Here is a 13,932-nt window from a genome sequence, read left to right as displayed (position 1 = left end):
CTGCTGCTCTTCTGCCTGTGCTATACTGCTATCCCTTTGCCCCAGTCTGCTGTGTGCCACACACACAGGCTGCCTATGTCACTTTTAGTCCATGTACTGCAGGTTGGCCACCCTTAATCTAATTCAACCCATAGACCCAAGTGTCCTAGCAAGAAAGGAGGGTAAGTTTGCAGTCATTTGTCTGTTTTTAAATTATTTGGTTAAAGGAAAGGTATAACTTTGTGCCACTATAGTCTTTTGATGCCTGGAGGTTTTGATACGGGAGGTTATATCTTGTTTTCCTGTCAGTGGTGGTGAATTTTAGGCTGAACTACTTGCACATCTTTAATATCTTTTCAGTAAATTGATATGTATGTACTTCTTTTCAATTCTTCATTAAAGCTAGTCTCCCTTTTCTCCATCATTTGGTGCATCCTTTCAAGAAGATAAAAAGCTCTTATTTTAGTTTAAGAACATTTCATGAGCTGAGCTTGCCTGCAAAAAGGCAATGTCAACTCACTGTCAGAAAACTGAAGGTGTCAAGGTGGATAGGCAGAAGTTGCAACAAGTGATTGATGTCAGTACATCAGGATGGTAATAAATTACTGATTAGTTATAGCCCATAACAGACACATGAGGAGAGGAGAGGAGAGGAGAGGAGAGGAGAGGGACCCCCCCCCCCAACCTGACACAAGTAACTGAAACCAAGACAAAAGCAAGATTTCACTTGTGGGATCATTGGGACATGCTGCCTACAAACAGGATAGCTTTATATAGCTGGATTGGGTTAAATGATTGCTAATTAGTTTGCAAATCTCTAGTCAAGATGTAACCAGCTGCACAGTAGGTACAATGTTTTCACTTATGCTGTTTGTATATTTTAGGCTTTATTTTCCTCCTTTAATTAAAGACTATAAATGGCTTTAGATTTATTAAAGCCTTACCTGGAACATGAAATGCAGTGAGGAAAAGTACACTCAATCAGCACAAATTAGTCCTAAATGCTATTGGAGGGCCATACATTGAAGTTCTTAGTTCTTAAAAGCTTGTTTGCCCTCTCATTATCCATGTAAAGGAAGCCTGCTGGGTGCTTCTAGGTGTTATTGTTTTTCTTATATTTGTGGTAAGCCTACAAAAGAATGACCATACCTGCAAAGTGCTTTTTCAGCCACAGGTCTCAAAGCAAACTTAGAGAGGTGAGTAAGCATTGGTATTTCTTGTTTTATGCATAATGGAGACTCAGCATAAAAGGTCTGGTAATTAGCACCATGAATCACTAATACCACAAGGGGCACATCTACTCGTGCCCCTATGGTGCCATTGTTATTGCAAAGGCATTTAATACTTCCTTTTGGAAGTACTAAATGACAGCACAGTAAGAGCCTGTACTGCATCGTGCATGTGGCGCATGGTGATTTTAGCTGCTATGTCACCATAGTGGGGCGCTATACCGAGGGGGTGTGTTGCTACGGCAACATAGCTGCAGTGTCACAGTTTTTGCCCCTGGATGCTACATTGCTGTAGCGCATTGCTACAGCGACATAGCGTCATGTGTAGATGCACCCAAGGAATAGAATCTAGGTCCCCTGGGCTCCCATCTCCCTTAGCAGCAAATAACTAGAGAAATAGATGTGTCTGTATTTGAGAGAGACTACAGAAGTAAATAAAAAATAAAATAAAATTAGGAGAAGGGAAAATTTGTAAGTGGTGTGTCTTAACTGCTACGAAAATGCCAAAGCATTTTCACATAAAGCGTGTATCAGCTGCTTTTAGAGAATTGACTTTCATACACACACTTGTTTAGATTTTGTTAAAAAAACAACTGGGAAACTTATAAACAGGGCTAACAAAATGAAATTGGTGGGTAGTCCCAGCAGCCATGAGAGCGGACATAAAATAGCATTTCCCCAAATCTCTAAATCACAAGAAATTCAAATACTGAGGAGAAAAGGAGAAAATCAGGAGTCTGACGATTAAACGTAGAGAGCTGTCATTGCCGCATTATATTAAAATAACTTGCCTCCAGCAACTGCACAGTATTTCTTCCTTTAAATCTGTCACTTCTCAGGAGGCTGTTACTCCAGCTGGCTGCATCAGTAGCTTTGTAGCTATGGCAGTTTTACAGCAAGAAGGGTACTTAAATAGAGGTTTCTCATACACAGTGGGGGACTCATTAACTACTGAATGGCCACTGCAAACAATTTACAGTTACATTTCCTGGCAACTTAATGGGGCTCCACACAATCTGAAACTTTAAATAGAAATTATACTAGATAAATGATGCTCAGCCACAATTTTAAAGACAGGAGTAGTTGGGTTTCAAGATCAGTGAACATTATTTGTTTATGGATTGTTATCATTAATAAGCTGATCAGTGCCTTATTGATGCCTCCAGTCATAATCCTTTTAGTGATGTCCAAATCATAATAATGTTAAAGCTAAACTCTGTAACAGCAGCACAATGGAATTAGTTTGAATAAGCTGGAGATTGAAGGGAGATAACATGTCAGGGGCAGAGAATGAGCAGAAATTTCTCATGAAAACTGCTCCTTCTTTACATTCATTACCCCTCTGAAAAAGACTCCTATCTCTTGGAACACATTTCCATAAAAGCATTATTTTTCCTTGGGATTTCAGCCCGTATTATGCACTACCCTGACCTAGCTATGTTCTTTTCTTCTGTCCATCCAGCATCTTCATTAAAGTTAGGTGGAAAACAGTTTTCCTGCCCTACCAAATTATGAGATTTTAAACAGCTGCCCATTCTACAGAGGCTTTTCAAAGGTGTGTGTGGGACTCTTCCACATCCTAGAAAATGGCTTAACAATCAGGCTAATCTGGAGAGCTGAGTGCATATTCTCTCTCTTTTTCTCTCCCCTCTGTTTTGTTGAAGCTGCTTGACTTTGAATCAGTCATTAAATTTTCAGTATGCCAGCTTTAGAGTTTTTACTTGCGATAGGGAGGAATTGGGATCGAGTCCTTTGTCCAATTACTATCTCTGTGGAGAGCACAATGAGCCACCTGATATGCATTCCCCTCTGGAAACCTTTCCAGCTTGGTTGACAACTTGGTGTGAACTGTCCACTGTCACTTTTTCATTGACAAAGACATTTAAGAAAAGCACCTTTCTCCTTCCCAGTATGTATATTCTTTATCCAAGCAACAAGCAGACAGGATGAAAAACAGGGAGACTGTTTCTGTCAAGTGGAGGCAAGTTAGAATTCCGGTGTATCCGTGAGCATTTCCATGTATAAAGTTCTTTGGGGTAAATGTTGGTTGCATGGATATGTAGCCAAAATTTGTTTAATGATTAAATGGATCTTGTCTGAGTGGAAAGTGTAATGTCCTGCTTAGAATTTCATCAATGGGAGTATGAAGGAAGAGGAAAAGACATTTCAGAAATGGAGAGAATGGAGTAGAAATGGATGGGAAAAGTCAGGGAGGAAGTCTAGGATGAATCCTGTAAGTTGTGTAGGTCCAATTCATAAAGAATAAGAACTCTGAAAGATCCCTGAAAGGAGGATGAGTTTTGATGCCATTGAAAATAGGGGGATCACAGCTCTGTGAGCTTGCCTGCTGGCTTTTCCTTCTTAGCATGGCTTCCATTTAGAAAGAAGGCACTTAAGTCAGGGGAGAACCCAGCAGGTCTCAGCCATAGGACTAGATGCTCCTCTTCCTGATAACCTGGAACAGCTACTTTTCGCATAGCTTGGGGAATGAGAAGAGACCTACAAGGAGAAGGCGGCTTGGAGAAGAAAACTTTCTGCAAAGGAGATGGAATTTTTCTGAGCCATCGTTTTCCTAGAGTTTATTCTCTTACTTTTGCAACCTCCTCTGAACATGTTATTATTTTAATTCCAGTGAACATCACAGAATGCTCAGGCTGGAAGGAACCACAAGGCTCATCTAGTCCAATCCCTTGCACAAATGCAAGATGCACTAATCCTAAACCATCCCAGACAAGTGCCCTTGCAGCCTTTTCTTGAAAACCTCCAATGAAGATTACACAACTTCCCTGCTGATGATCTCCACTCCTTTTCTTTATGATGTCATCAGGGAGCTTTATAGTAGGCCTAAGTTTTCATATGCAAACTAAGGATTATAAATTACCTTATGAAAAAATGCAAACAAGTCCACTTATGCACCTAATACTAGGAATAGAATCTGACTGTTAGTATTTACACACACACACACACACACACACACACACACACACACACATACATTTGTGCAGCGAGTTGGATTAGGCTTCAAAGCCAAATGACAGCAATGGGCAGAATCCTGTTTTATCTAGCAAACAACCAAAGTACAGTATTTTTTTAGACTAGCTCTGATTTACCCAGTAATTGGGTAGGAACAATTCTATTGCCCACTTTGGGTACAAGCTGCTCATTAGAGGAGTAGGATCATCTCTGTGACAGATGTTCTCCCTATTCCTGTAAAGAGGGCATGTACATAACTGGGGGGGGGGGGGGGAAGAGGGGGGAAGGGAATAGAATCATGATTACACAATACTTGGGTAACTCAGAATTGTTCATAAGATGCTCTTTGACTTTCTACTATGTGAAATATGATTCTGCCTAATATAAATATAAACACAACAGTACATAAACATAACACCTATAGGATGCATAAAAATAGTATTTTTTTCAGGGTTTAGGCCTATACATAAAATTACAGGACTCTGAGAGCAATGTCAAAGCTGTCATATTTGCAGGAAAACATAGCTTTGTTCCTTCCAGAGTGAATGCCCTAATAATAGTATGAATATGGACCTTTCAAGTTTGGCAAACTAGGCTGATATGTTGCCTTTCCTATAGCTCGGGTCAGTTCCATAAGCATAAATAGTACTTACCTCAGTTGCTAGAATTATTAAATCCCTGAAATTCAAGACAATATATAACAGTTTCCCAAATACATAATAGTTTCCTAGCAAATTAAGTAATGGAAAAACTTTTAAATGTCCTAATCTCTTCTACCAAATTCTACCTTCCTCCCACCCTAAAACAATCAAGATCTTAAGATAATACAATTAAGCTATTTACCTCTTCTGACAGATATGGGTATAGAACAAAAAGGAGTAGTGTATGGTTTTGGAACTGGGCTCCATTCTTGCTGTCACCCCAGAAAGTTTCATCATTATGGTGTGCAATGCAGTGACAGCTGTCAAGTTCTTAGGTGACCACAGATCTGTTTCAATACAAGAAATGATCTCTTTCTAAGATGCATAAACCATTGATCAATGACCAGCATACTACGCCACAGAATTGTAGAAGAAAAAAATCTCAAGAAGTTGTTTCCCAGTCTCTACTTCCTTATATTAAGCCATTGGATTTTCTTTCTTCCAGGCATGATGACTGTATACTCAAAAGAGCAGCCACCAAAATTAAAGGTAACATAGCAAGTTAGGGAACTGAATGTAATTGAGGTTGAAACTTTTGAACACTTAGCTGCATTTCTAGTTTCTCAAGCTATACAGGTCAAACTGGGGTTGAAATGCTTTGAGTGGAAGAATGACTTTTGATGGATGAAACTGTGTATGAGAGAGTGAGAGAGAGGGCATGGACAAATGAACCTTTTAACTTTTAAAATGTTTTAAAAGAGCCAGGGGAACTGCTACTTGGGAGTATGCATTAGATGTTATGATCTAACTGTTACATCTGCATGACTCTGTTATACTTATCCATATAGAACCTGCATTCATAACAGTTTATATTGATATAATTTGAAATTGATACAATTGTTACATGTGTCTATACATAGAATAAAAAATGTTATGTTCTTGTGTGTTTTAAAAACATATATGTTTAGGGATGGAGAATATTAAAATATATCCACACTTAGGTTACTATCATTCCAGGAAGCTACAACTGCTAACTAAGTGTGTTTCTGTCATAAACATACAAGTAAAAAGAATCCCAAGGAAGCAGTTAGAATATAAATGCACATATATGTAGTATTTTCTCTCTAGCCTGAAAAGTAATTTTAAATCATTTACTTACTCTTTTATGTCTGATGGCACAGAATTATTTGACGTCATACCAATTGTATAATGAAACCACAACTATATCACTGCCATAACTTGTGAGGTGACCATAGTGATAGTTCATAACTAATTAATGTATCAGCTTTATACATTCTTTAAAACCATACCCATCTGTATAGATGATTACAGTGAGTATGAACTGGGTCTCTATAAAATACTATTACTTCTGTCATGCAGAGACAACTATATAACGATTTGCATAATTACAGAGTAAGAAAATGTTAGCCTGCATATTTAAAACTATTATATACATTTCCACCTCATTAAAGAAAATCACTGGAGCTATGTTGCATACTTAGGTTGGAGATCAGGTGGCAGAGTATATAGATTACACAATCTAATTTTCTAGTGCTAAAGAGTTCCAGCTGAACAAAACCGATAGAGCTGACCTTGCTAGCTAAAAGTTACAAAAGAAGTCTCAGTCACTATAGTGGCTCTGTGAAAACACAAATGTTCTATGTTCTTATTGTTACTGTCACCTGAGAGGTCATTCTATTTGGATGTGCTAAGATGTGCTTTCATGAATGAGTTACGATAGGATTTAATATAATTACAGATCACAACAGAAAAAATGATAGTACTTGTAATATAAGGGCAGGAGGCTAAATTCATAAAAAGGAGATGTAGAGATCTAAATCTAAAATTGAAATACTTGAAACACCTGCCTAACTCTTGAGGATCATATATTTCTGAACTTTCCAAAGTTTTACAGTATTAAACTTTAATAGCATGTTTCATAACTAAGCCATAGCTGGATCTGCAAACTAGGTATTCCCCAATTCCTGTGAGGGTTTGAGCCAGCTGAGATGCTTTGAATATGCCTAACGCCACACAATGCTATAGGAGGAGCTCCCTGTTAACCAATATGGGAGTTACTAGAGCATTCATGCATGATAGAGAAGATTCCTGTTCAAGTTCCTCTTCTGCCTGATTTGGAGTAGGTCATATATATATTATATACATGGACTGAAACACAGAGTCAGTTCCAAATGGTCCATACTTCTTTTGGATTCACTTCTGCCATTCTCACTCACATTAAGTACTTTCTTACATGAGCAGACTCACTGATGTTAGTGGGACCACTTGTGGAGTAAAGCACTACTCATAATTGAGTACCTGTGCCAGGACCCATGGTATACAATACTGCATTAAGCAACACAGTGGCCCATATGTAGGCTTGGCAGGATTCAATTTGACAAAAATGCATCTATTATCTCTGTGTGGAGAACTCACAGATCTTCCTTTCTAGTTCACACCAGTTTCTCTCAATCTAAATTAAACTCTTGCCCTATCTCTGTATCACCTCCTTGACCATATCTAGGTGTCAGCTTAGGCATATCATGGCTAAAATAGGTGTCTTAATCTCTTCTTCACTCTTCTTTCTTGCTTACTTGACAATGTGACCCAACATGACCAAAAACCTGGACAGCATCTTCAGCTGTCACTTTAGGCCCTCTTGTCCAAACTACATCTAAGTTTTCCAGCTCCTTCCTGAACATCATACCCCTCCATGCAACTCAGACTTTCCTCTCTCATGTCTTGATTACTGCATTTTAAATGCTTCTTAATTATTAGATTAGCTTCCAAATTCTCAAATTTGTCTTTCTGTACTCTAAGACTGTCTGCTGCTAATTTAGGATACACTTTAATGTATATTATTCATATATATACAAAAGATTTAATCCTTGGGTTATGTCCAAATTTCAGTCCAAATTTAGTCATGAGATCATTAAGTATTTCCATAACACTGCAGTGCAGGAGGTTGTGCTTCTATATGACACACAGCCCAGCACTCAAACAAAGGGAGAAGTAGATTTTTGTGTCTTCATGTCCCTGGCATCCTCCCAGGGTAAAAATCGCCCCCTGAATAACTTAGATCCCTGTAGAAGCTTATAAAAGTTCAAGGTAACCCACTAAGGATGCCATATGGGTAGACTTGGAAGAATTCAATTTTTATTTTTTAATAATTTTGATGGATAATATGGATGTTTATTTTAAAGCATTTATTTCAATTTTTAGCAGTTTAAATTTTCAGGATTGTGCAGGATCACACACACCATCAGCCATCATTTTTCTTACATCCTGTTTCTATAAATTTCAATTATTAACGATGGAAATATTTTTTCATTAGTGTATGAGGTGAAATTGATGTTTACTGTGTTATCCACACAAAGATGATAGATGCATTTTTGTTTGCAGATGTGATGACACACTGTAGAGGAGACAGATGCAAGGAGAAAGACGCAGTCTGTCAAATTCCCACAAAAAGTTGGAGGGATGATGACGAAGAACCTTCAACGGACAAGCTGAAGAACTGAATAGAGATGTCGGAGGAGAACAAGGGAAGGAGAGAGCCCTGGAAGGTGAAGAAGAACAAGATTTGAAGAATCGTGTGGAACCTCTGTTCCTAGCCATTTTTAAAAGCAGGTTACATGGACATTTGGCTGGAATGGTTTAGTCAGGGATGACTCTACCTTGAAGAGGGTGCTGGACTCAATGACCTCATAAGGTCCCTTTCAGATCACTTTCCTATGATCTTATGATTTTAAGAGGTCATTGTTGGCTGTGTCAAAGACAGCTGACAAATCAAGGAGCAAGAGAATGGAAGACTGGTCCTGGTATTTGGCTAGAGTGGTTTTATTTGAATGCAAGGGGAAGAAGCTGGATGGAAAAGGGCCTAGGGTGGAACATAAGGAGTTCTGGGCAGCAGCTGTAAACTGTAGATTCAATGAGCTCAGGAATGAGAGAGAAGGGCAATGAGCCAAGGGTGACAGTTTTTTTGCAAGAAACTAAAGGCTGCTTGAAATGTGGATAAAGAGCTGCAAGACAGGATAGAAGTGAGAGAGGACATGAGAATAAATGTGAAAACGATGAGAAGCTCTGGTGGGATTGAATAGAATCACTGAGCCAAGTGGAGAGTTACAGGAGGAGAACAAATGAATTGCAGGAAGATGGGAAAAGAAGGAGGGAGGGAGAGCCACGGGGAGGTTTTGTCGGATTTTTGTTACTTTTTTCTTGGACAAAATTAGCAAGATCCTGGTTGGAGAGACAAGGGGGGGGGGTAGGAGGAAGGGATGATTTGAGGAGTGAATCAAAAAGTGGTAAAAAGGCAGCAGGTGTTGCTGACAAGGGATTCTGGTCAGAGAATTACAGGTGTTTAGCTAAGAAAATGGGAGAAAATGGGAGAATGGGAGGAAGAGAGAATAACTTTGAAATGGTGGAAATCAAGTCTGGACAAGAGGTTCCTGTGTAACAGCAGAAGTAGGGGGTGAATCTCACAATCAGGACATAAGCAGTCCAACAGAGAGGATAGACCCAGGGCCACAAACTTGAGTCCAGAGCAGGAGTCAAGGCACGTCCCAGGCAGGGTCTGGAGGTAGTTGTCGAACAAGAGTCCAGGTACTGAAGTCAAAGTAGTGCTTAAATGCCTTAAAGTTGCAGCAAAGTAAGTTGGCTATCAGGAAAAAACATCTTCACTGTCAGAACAGTGAGGCAGTGGAATAGATTACCTAGGGAAGTTATTGAATCCCTATTATTGGAAGTGTTCAAGAGGAGGCTGGACAGGCATTGGTCAGGGATGATCTGTGTACAGACATGCTTATGTTCTGTGATTGGCATTTCCCATAGTCCTGGGCTTTGCTGGGTACAGGTCAGACTGACTGTCATATTTGGGTCATGAAAGAATTTTATCCCATGGTCAGATAGGTACAGATTGCTTAATGTACATATTGGCAGCAGAGAAAGGAGGGGACATCTTCCTCAGTAGCAGCAAATCCCTGAACACAGCTGGGCGTGTTGTCACTACAAAGTACTGCCTAGTTATGCCTCTGGATTACATTCTGTAAAATTAGAGAGAAATTTCATAATATTATTTTCACTGCTATGAAACACAATAACACTCAGGTTATTTCAAAGGTATTTGACTTCATAAATGATTCTGACACAGAATATAGCAAAAGATTTTAGTTCCTTTTTTTAAAGCAGTCACTTAATGAATAATTTTTCTTTTTTAGTCTTGCAGAAATTAAGAGAAGGAATAGGTAAGCAAACAATAGTTCAGGAGAAGTGAAAATGGAGAAAGGATTTAACAAAAATCCAATTTAGTCTTATTTTGTTGTCGTGGCTAAAGAAATCTGAAAAGATTTATGCTCTACCTAAGACCATAGCCTGCATGAATAACCACAAGTGTCTAGGCCTCCTGAATCCATTCAAAAATGGACAAATTATCTCACCATGCACTCAGAAGCAAGCGATATTTTTAAATAAATGTGAATTTTTATTTCAGAGATAGTCTAGGAAATGACCAGTAGATGGCAGTGGCTTCACGTGGCTGGATAATAAGCAAGTTCTCCTAAAGGAAAATCTGGATAAGTGGATCCATAAAAACTCGTTTGGAACCAGAAGATGGCAGATTTGGGCTATTTATGAAAAACCAAACTCTTAAGCTTTGTTGTTGCTTCTTACAAAGCTTTTTCATTTTCATTTCCAGAGCGTTATATGTATTTTTAAAAATAAAACTGTAAGCTGCATATAAAAGGATTGTTATTTAAAATATTTGTTTAATATTTTAAAACTATAATCAGCAGTATACTAGAAACTGAAAGCCTATTAAATCCATTAATAAAAGGGAATCAAAACATAAATAATTAAGATCACAATTCTAAGGATAATTTTTAGTCAGCATTTCAATGCTTAGCTAAACAATTTTAATATATAGGGCTATTAAAAAAGTAATAAAATAATAGCAGTATCTTGGTCCACCAGCTAACTAATAGGAATACTTTTCACTGTGATAGTTCTTTGCAAACATTAATACATATAAGTCTCATAAGGTCCTGTTGCAGTGTTGTATTAATGTATTACCTTCATTTCACAGTTGGGGAAAGAGACTCACAAAGAGATTACAGCTTCTTGGCATTGGTCTCACATTCAGTTTTGGGGTGCTCAGTAGCTTTGAAAATTTGAGAGTAGGTGTGGCTTTGCAAAAATCAAGGGAAACTTTGCCACTGATTTCAACGGAGTAAGGATTCCAAGCTTAGACTTGAGGAAACCAACTCCTTGGGCATAATTTCCAGTTCCGGTAAAGAACTTACTAACTTTTAGGTGCCTCGACCCAAGAATGGAGTAAAAAAAGAAGTATCCTTAAGGCAGTACCTTGTCTTTCTATAGAGAAAGCATGAGGAGGGTTAAGCACCATAGAACAGGATTCAAACAGCCAGTATGTTGAGCAGGGAGTTATCTCAGGTTAGCATGCAGCCACTCTGAGCTAGCCACTTGGTTAAAGTACCACCCTGCATCTGCTTTGCTCAGGGCTGCAGGAAGGTTTTTCTCATCACTTAGGCAGGGCCTAGAACTCTCTCCTACAGCAGTGTGACTATACCCTTTTTTTTCAAAGAGCTAAGCAGAGCTCTTATAGGCTAAAACCAGGGGACTGGTTTGATTTAGATTTGAATGTTTTGTTTGCCAGCAAATCCCAGGCTTTACAGGAGGACAAAACCATTGTCCTATATTTAAAGTACCTGTGAAGTATCTGAATTAACCCTTTGCCTCTGAACAACAGGGGCTAATAGGAGTTAATTGTCATTGAAGCCTCATGTGTAAACTGTCCCACGCCTGTTTTGATGCAAGTCAAATCTTGGACTAATTACTTTAGCCATGGATTAAAATGGTTGTCTTTTCTTAGCTTTAAATGTATGATGGTGGTATCGCTTTTCATAACAGCCTAGTAGGTAGAGCGATCACAGAAAAAGGGGGACCTTGTTAATGCTTTTCTCTGTCTGAGAGGATTCAAGCTACATTTCCAAACCCCTAGGAGCATTCCCAACTACTGGACTGAAGGAGCTTGGGATGGTGGAAGCTGTGCCACTATGAAAGAAAGAATTTAAGATTAATTGGGACAGAAAAAAAACCCCAACACAAGAGGTTACATGACTGTCCCATAGTACTTAGGGCTTTCATGCAAGGCGGGTCCTGGAGTCCCTGCTCCTAGTGTATCTTATATTAAATGATTTTTGGGTTATAGAAAATATCTGGATGTGGGGACTGAAGCTTGGGAATCACTCCTCTCAGGTGAACACCTTATCTGTTAGGTACTTTCCACCAGTGATGGTTATATTTTCTTCTCTACAGTAGCATAGCTTTAGCAGGAAGTATGGGGAGAGTAATTTCCCTACCCTGCTATAGCTTAATGCTTAGGCACTCTTTAGGAAGTGGGAGATATGGGTTTGACTTTCCTTTGGGAAGAGAAGAGGCTTTTATCTTGGTTTCTCACTTTCTAGGTCAGTGCTCTGATCATTAAGCTGTAATAGGAAGAAGGCCACCTCCTCCTCCAGCTGCATTTTAAAAGAAGCAGTGTCTGTCCTTGACAACAAGTGAGAGGCATACTTTGGAAATACTCAGTAGTTTGAGCCCTTCATGCAAATGATGGAAACCTTTCTCAGTATCCTAACCATGTTTAGGTGCTATGTCCTGCTCTGCTCAGCCAGGTAAAACTGGACTGCCTCTGCATATATGTAGAGGTGGAGCTTTCAGGCACTGGAGGAGCTGTGTGCAGGGACAGGAAGATACATGCGGTATGCAGTTTAGGTGCCTCCACTGTTAGCTACCAGCTGAGCAGTGTTTTCAGGACCACAACTTTGGACTTAAGTGAGACTGAGGTAGAATTTAGGCACCTTGGATCCCTATGTCTCTTCTGGTTTCAATTCTAAAAGAAATTTATGGAAGAAACCAGAATAGAACTCAACGGCCAAGCTCTACTCTCCGTTAATCCAGAACAAGCCAATGATGACTTCAGCAGTGTTTTGCCTTCCGTGGACTTGCAGCAGGATAGCTGAGAGCAGAGTATCACATGCTTAGACAGACCCTCCATAAGGATGTGAGTTCAAGTGGGAAAGAATAGGAGAATGGAAGGTCACATACCATGCACAATACAAGCCCAAACCAGCTGGGGCTTGCTTCTTATGTAAGATAAATGGAGTTAGTTATATCTACTTTGATAATCCCATGAGTCCCATCACAACCAAGCCAAATCACTGAAATGACATTCTGTGTATTTTCCTGGACTTGTCACTTGAATGTTCCAATCTCCAATCCTGAAGGTCTAGCCTTTGAATAGTGCTGTATGCTATTGCCATGGTGAAGAATATTGATAGGTCTTAGCTGCCCTTCTGCATGCTGCCATTTCAAACTTTCAGCAGACTGGGACCTTATTTCTGAGCAGTCTGAGCAACCACAGTTTCAGCCAAAGTCAATTCATTAACCAGATCAATTGAATGTCTGCAATTAGCCAGCAGCTGCAGCTGTAGATGATGAATACTCACTGTACAGATAAATTAGCTTTTCTGTACCTGTAACTGGGGAGAACCCAAACCTGAAAGGTTTGTCCTGATGGCAATTGCCAACCCCGTGGCCCTGTTCATTCTTTCTCTACTGGAACTGCATCACGAGGCAAGAGAAGGTTGGTGGAGCAGAGGGCGGCTGTTTTTCACAGGCATGCTTTCTTTGCATTTCCTCTCTCACACACAGTTTGGAGTTAATCCTCTTCCTGGACTTTCAAGGACTCAGCAAAATATGACTTGTGAAGGGCTATGATGCCAATAAGGAAGAGAAGCCAGGAGAGCAGTAGTTGAGAAACCAGCAGTGTTCAGGTATGTATTGTATATTCTCAGGGGTAGAAAACAGTATCCCTACTTTTTTCTGTACAGCCCCATGAACCAAACTTTCTCACCAGAGAGGAATCATGATGTGCTCATTCTGCAGGATCAAAGTGCTGGCGTATATCTGGGGACAATTTGTTAAGGTATCTAGGAGCCTAAAGATGTAGATTTTCAGTGGGATTTTTGAAGGTGTGTAGGTGCCAAACTCCCATTGACTTCAGCGTGGTTAATTTAATAGATTTCATAGATAGG

At 39.5% G+C, this 13,932-nt stretch overlaps 1 long non-coding RNA gene across 1 annotated transcript; it reads left to right on the top strand.

Annotated features, from left to right (window-relative positions):
* The first annotated feature begins 1,073 nt into the window (after positions 1-1,073).
* Positions 1,074-9,016, top strand: LOC132250225 (uncharacterized). Its single transcript, XR_009461873.1, has 3 exons — positions 1,074-1,175; positions 5,328-5,371; positions 8,225-9,016. It is a non-coding gene; the product is annotated as an uncharacterized LOC132250225 (long non-coding RNA).
* The last annotated feature ends 4,916 nt before the right edge of the window (positions 9,017-13,932 follow it).

Source organism: Alligator mississippiensis, chromosome 1, assembly GCF_030867095.1.
Source record: "Alligator mississippiensis isolate rAllMis1 chromosome 1, rAllMis1, whole genome shotgun sequence".
Lineage (NCBI taxonomy): Eukaryota > Metazoa > Chordata > Crocodylia > Alligatoridae > Alligator > Alligator mississippiensis.
This window is presented reverse-complemented; position numbering and strand designations above follow the sequence as displayed.